This window comes from Prionailurus bengalensis, chromosome B2 (assembly GCF_016509475.1).
Source record: "Prionailurus bengalensis isolate Pbe53 chromosome B2, Fcat_Pben_1.1_paternal_pri, whole genome shotgun sequence".
In the NCBI taxonomy this organism is placed as follows: domain Eukaryota; kingdom Metazoa; phylum Chordata; class Mammalia; order Carnivora; family Felidae; genus Prionailurus; species Prionailurus bengalensis.
In genome coordinates, this window is record NC_057349.1 from 29,292,113 (window position 1) to 29,298,632 (window position 6,520).

Below are 6,520 nucleotides of genomic sequence, written 5' to 3' on the forward strand. Positions count from 1 at the left end.
TGGCTCGCACAGTCCACCAATTCTTTTACTTAGTGTCAATCCTAGCATACGTTTACAATCATTTCAGAATTGTTAACCTGTGCTTATTTATGTACAGTTCCTTTCGTCTTCAGTCATACAGTTTCATGTAATATATATATATGTCCATGTAATATATATATACACACATACACACACATATATATATATTAGAGAGAGAGAGAATGAGGAGAGGGGCAGAGAAAGGGGAGACAGAGAATCTTAAGCAGCCTCTGTGCTGACAGCAGTGAGCCTGATGAAGGGCTTGAACTCAGACCCTGAGATCATGACCTGAGCTAAAGTCAGAAGCTCAATAGACTAAACCATGCAGGTGCCCCTGTTTTATGATTTTGATACATGAATAGGTTTGTGTATCCATCCCTACAGAACCATACTGGATAGCTTCATGGTCCTAAAATCTCTGTGCTCCAACTAGTCAACCCTACCCTTTGCAAACCCTAGGTAGTCACTGATCTTCCCCGCCCCCCCCCCCAAGTTTTGCTTTACCTAGAATATCACACAAATGGAATCCTACAACATATAACCTTCTCATACTACTTTCACTTAGCAAAATGCACTTAAGATTCATCCATGTTGTGACATGGATTGATAGCTTATCCTTTTTGATCACTTAATAGTTTTTCATGGTACAGATATATACCACAGTTTGTTTTGTCCATTCATCTACTGTTTCTATTTTTTGGTGATCATGAATAAAGCTGCTATAAACATCCACCTGCAGATTTTTTGTAAATATAAACTTTCAGACTAGGAGTAGAATTGCTGGGTCATATGGAAAGTCTATGTTGCTTTTTTTTAATGTTTATTTTTGAGAGAGCACAAGTAGGGGAGGGGCAGAGAGAGAGAGGGAAATGGAGAATTCCAGGCAGGCTCCAATACTGCCAATGCAGAGCCCACCGTGGGGCTCAAACTGACGAACTATGAGATCATGACCTGAGCTGAAACCAAGAGTCAGATGCTCAACTGACTGAATCATCCAGGCACCCCTACATTGCTATTTATAAACAAAACAAAGCAAAACAAAACAAAACAAAAAAACTTCCAGGGGCGCCTTGGTTACTCAGTCCCTTTAGCATCTGACTCTTGATCTCAGCTCAGGTTATGATCTCACAGGTTTGTGAGTTCCAGCCCCAAATTGGGCTCTGTGCAGGTATCAATGACCCTGCTTAGGATTCTGTCTCTCCTTCTCTCTGCCCCTCCCCTGCTCATGCTTGCTCTCTCTGAAAATAAACTTAAAAAAAAATTCCAAACTGTCTTCCAAAATGTTTGTACCATGTTTTACATTACTACCAGTAACGAATGAGCATTCATGCTGCTCCACATGCTTTCCAGCAATAGGTACCACCAGTTTTGTTGTTTTTTTTTTAGTTTTGCCATTTTAATTTTTTTAAGTTTATTTATTCATTTTGAGAGAGAGGGCATACATGCATGCACATGCATGAATGGAGGAGGGGCAGAGAGAGAGAAAGAGAGAGAACGAGGAAGAGAATTCCAAGAAGGCTCCCCAGTGTCAGTTTGACTGAGCCATCCAGGTTCCCCTAGTTTTGTCACTTTAATAGTTGTGTGTGGTATCGCATTATTGTTGAACATCATTTCATGTACTTATTCACCATCTGTATACTTCTTTGTGAGGTGTCTTCAGATCTTTTGCCCATTTTTTAATTAGGTTGTTTTCTTATTGTTGAGCTTTAGGGGTTGTTTATATATTCTGGATACAAGTACTTTTTCACTTATGTGATTTGCAGATATGTTCTCCAAAGCTATGTGGCTTCAGCTCTTTTATTTGCTTAAGAATATACATTAGCACATAGATTTCGTTTTCTGGGAAGAGAAGTAAGAAATTGCTAACTGTGGTAGTTTCTGGGTAGATGACCTGGGTGGCTGGAGAATGTCATGCGATGTATGAACAGTGTGACATATGTATTTCTTACATATCTTTTGTAATTTCCTTGTGTGTGTGCAAGAATTATCTTTTCAAAAAATAAACATTAAAATCCCATGCACTTGTAAAACACTTAAATTATGTGTTAAAACACAGGTTCTGGTTTTGTACTCTAGGACCAGTGATCTTTATCCTGAACCATCTTGCCTTTGATTTTTCATTTATGAAAAAGGTGGACTATCATATGGAAAAATTGCCCACTGAAAACAGCTAAAAATGCAATGCAAAACACAAAACCATCTTCTTAAAATCATCACAGTACTGACAAGAAAGCAGTAAATGACCAAGCCCCCAAAAGAAGGGAAAGATGCTACTTGACCTCCATAAGGAACTGGGTCACAAGAGATGAAGGAAAAACTAAGTTCCTTTTCCTGGAACCCAGGCATGGGGGCCCAGCACTTCCAGCTCTTCATTGTCACTACTAATGGACTCAGGTGATGAGGACCTACTGGGAATCACAGTCCTCCGATTAGTGAGCCCACTCTGTCTCCTGTCGACTAGATTCTTCAATATCATTGGAAATAGGATGTACACACTTAATAAAAGAATTCAAAAGCACAATGGAGAAGCCAGGGGGTATCTTGAGAGGGTTTATTGCCTCCACCACCATGATCTCTATCAGCTTTCCCCTACGCTACCCCAAATAAGCAAAACTTTCTAAGTAAATAGCACAAGCTTTCTCAGCAAATGCAACTTCAAGACAACTCTCTTAGCCACACTCTGTTCCAGCCAGGTTGCTGCTCCAAAGCCATTCTTATATAGAAATTCTACGAACACCCACACATACACAGGAAGTTTCTTCCCTGGTTGCTGCCAATAATATTGGCTAATGAGGGATGAGGAATGAGGGGGAAATGGATTTTGGGGTAAGACTGGTCTGAATTTGAATGTGGCCTTTAATACTTCTGTAAGATTTAGGCAAATCACTTATCATTACTAAGCTTACTTGATCTATAAACTGAGAGTAATAATCCCCCAATTTATAAGGTTGTTGGAATGTGGAAGGTTGGAATTCCTTGCACTTTTCACCCCTTATACACCTCCCCTCACTCACTGGGGGTGAGGCTTTCTCTGCAATCAGTGCTGTGTTGTGAGTGACAATCCACACCAGCTTGAAAGAGGATAATTTTTCTTGAAGGTGTCTACTGTGAGGAACATGGAGACCTAGGAAAATGGAAATTGCTGCTTGTGAGCAAGCATTAAATGAAGCAGCAGAATAAAGCTGGAAAGTTGAAGATGTGAGTAAACAAGGAACGAAGGATGGAGAGTCAGGGAGAAGGGACACCTGGGTGCCCATTTGAGATGTATCCAGTGCTCTCTGATAGTTAATGGGAGAGAAGAGTACAGAAATATATAGTCTGTCATCTGCACTGTTTTCCTGATAAGCCAAATGCCAACTCTAAATGGGGACTCTAGTTGGAAACACACATTATATTATACAACCCCCCCAACACACACACACATACACATACACATACACACACTCTCTCTCTAGATACAGATTAATGAAGAAAATGCTCTCGTGAGGATTCTCAATGGAATTCATATCACTTGTGTGATCTAAAATGGGAATGCACTGAGAGAGATGGACCAAGATGGTGGAGCAGCATGGAAGTTTTCTACTTCTCTCATCCCTGAAATGCAGCCAAATCGATACCAAACCATCTTGCACACCTAGAAAATTGATCTGAGGATTAACACAACAATCTGCATAACTTGAGCCACAGAACTCAGTAGATACACGGCACAAAAGGTAAACTAGGGGAGAGAGAAGCTGGGAAGGGTAGGGAGCTGCTTTTTCTTGCAGAGAGAGGACAGAGACAGGGGGCAGAGTACAGGAAAAGCACTCCCCCTGAAAGCAGCTGAAGAGAAAGAGAAAGAGTGGAAACACCCATAAAGGACTGACCAAGAAATGGAGAAAGGAGAAAGGAGAAAGGAAAGGGTTTAAATAGCACTAGGACTCTATAAACAGGGGAGTGCAGAGTCTGAAACTCCATAGCTTGATTCCTGGTGGAGCTCTGGTGGGAAAGACAAACCCCCAGGAGCAGATAGCAAGGTCTGAGGGGTCCTCAGGCCACACTGGGAGAGACAGTTCCCCTGCTGAGAGGACATTTGGTAGAGGCTATGTGGCCTCCCTATAGGCAAAGGCCCCAGTGGACCCCAGAGGACAGTCACATTTGCTGGTGTTGGAACAAGGACATTAGAGGGTGGTGAAGCCTCATGCCAGATGTGTGTTGTGATTTACCATAAGCCCTGAAATGCTGCTGCTACATAATCATGGGAACATTCCTTGGGGGTGGGCTGGCACCCAGCCATTGCTTGCTGAGACCCTCCTCCAGAGGGTTGGAGCAGGTCAAAGCTGCAAGGCCATCAGAAGTGAGGGGTTTGGAGACACAGCCCCATCTGAGATAAAATTCAGGAGGGAGGTGCCACCTGGCAGGCTGATGGCTTGGTTGTGGACAGTGTAAAAGTGGGGAGTGGATGGAAGCCAGAGACAAAGGAGGGATGCTTGACTGCCAGTCAATGAGAGGACAGAGTTCTGATGCTAAAGACTGGGTAGCTGGGAGACACCATTTTCAGCTTTTCTGGGCAGGTACATACACACGTACAGATGCCACAACAATCCACCCCACTAAGCTAAGAAGCTCCATCTAGTGGAGTATAGAGCCATTACACCAAGCCCCATCCAACTGCACCACCCATGCTCTAAAGGAACACAGGTCTCTCTGCCTGCTTAGTTTACAGACTATAAAGTGCTTCATAGTTCGACTTCTGGGGGAAACTGGATGTAATTTCAATCTTATTAATTCTGTTCGCTGGTATATTTTTCCTTTTCTTATTCTTAAATACAGAAAGAGAAAAAATTATTTTTATTTTCTGCTTTTATAAAAAAAATATTTCTCTTTAATATTTTTCTACTATATTTTTAATTTCTTGTAAATTTCTTTATTCTATTTTACTTTCATCATTTCATTTTATCCTATTTTATTGTATTCATTTTTTAAGTTTTCAAACATTTTCTTACCTTTTTTTTACTTTTTTTCCTTTTTTTTCTTTCCTGTTTTTCTCTGTTATACCAAGTTCTTTCAACAACCAGAGCAGAACACATCTAGGATCTAGCATCAGTTAGTTGTTTTTAATTTTAATTTTAATTTTATTAATTCTTTTTCTTCCTCCAAAATGATGAAATGAAGGAATTCACCCCCAAAAAAGAACAAAAATAAATGACAGCCAGGGACTTAATCAATACACATAAAAGCAAGATGTCTGAACCAGAATTTAGAATCATGATAATAAGAATACTAGCTGGGGTTGAAAAAAAAGCATAGGATCCTTTTCTGCAGAGATAAAGGAAGTAAAATCTAGTCAGGATGAAATTAAAACTGTTATAACTGACATGCAATCTCAAATGGATGCTATGGCAGCAAGGATGGATGAAGCAGAGAAGCGAATCAACGATATAGAGGACAAATTTATGGAGAATAATGAAGCAGAAAAAAGAAGAAAATTAAGGCAAAAGAGCATGATATAAGAATTAGAGGGGCGCCTGGGTGGCGCAGTTGGTTAAGCGTCCGACTTCAGCCAGGTCACGATCTTGCGGCCCATGAGTTCGAGCCCCGCGTCAGGCTCTGGGCTGATGGCTCAGAGCCTGGAGCCTGTTTCCGATTCTGTGTCTCCCTCTCTCTCTGCCCCTCCCCCATTCATGCTCTGTCTCTCTCTGTCCCAAAAATAAAAAAAAATAATAAAAAATAAATAAAAAAAAAAGAATTAGATAACTCAGTGACTCATTAAAAATGAATAACATGAAACATAGAGGTCCCAGAAGATGAAGAGAGAGAAAAAGGGGTAGAAAGTTTATGTGAACAAATCAGAGTGGAAAACTTTCCTAACCTGGAGAAACAGACATCATAATCCAGGAAACTCAGAGAACTCCCATTAGTTTCAACAAAAACTGCCCATCAACATGGCATATCATAGTCAAGTTCACAAAATACACAGACAAGGAAAGAATCATGAAAGCAGCAAGGGAAAAAGAAGTCCTTAACTTACAAGGGAAGACAGATTAGGTTTGCAGCAAACCTATCTGCAGAAACATGGCAGGCAAGAAAGGAGTGGCAGGATATATTCAAAGTGCTGAATGGGGAAAATATGCAGTCAGAATTCTTTATCCAGGAAGGATGTCATTCAAAATGTAAGGAGAGATAGAGTCTCCCAGACAAACAAAAACTAAAGGAGTTTGTGACCATTAAAGAAATTTTAAGGGGGAGTCTCTGAGGGGAGAAAAGACAAAACAAAACAAAACAAAACAAAACAAAAAACAAAAAGTAACAGACTAGAAAGGACCAGAGAACACCACCAGAAACTCCAACTCTATAGGCAACACAATGGCAATAAATTCATATCTTTCAGTACTCATTCTAAATGTCAGTGGACTATCGAGAAGAACGCCACCGTCCCGGTCACCATGTTAATCCGGGTAAAAACAGGTGAGGACGCAGATGAGCTGCACAAAATTTTACTGGAGAAAAAGGACGCCTG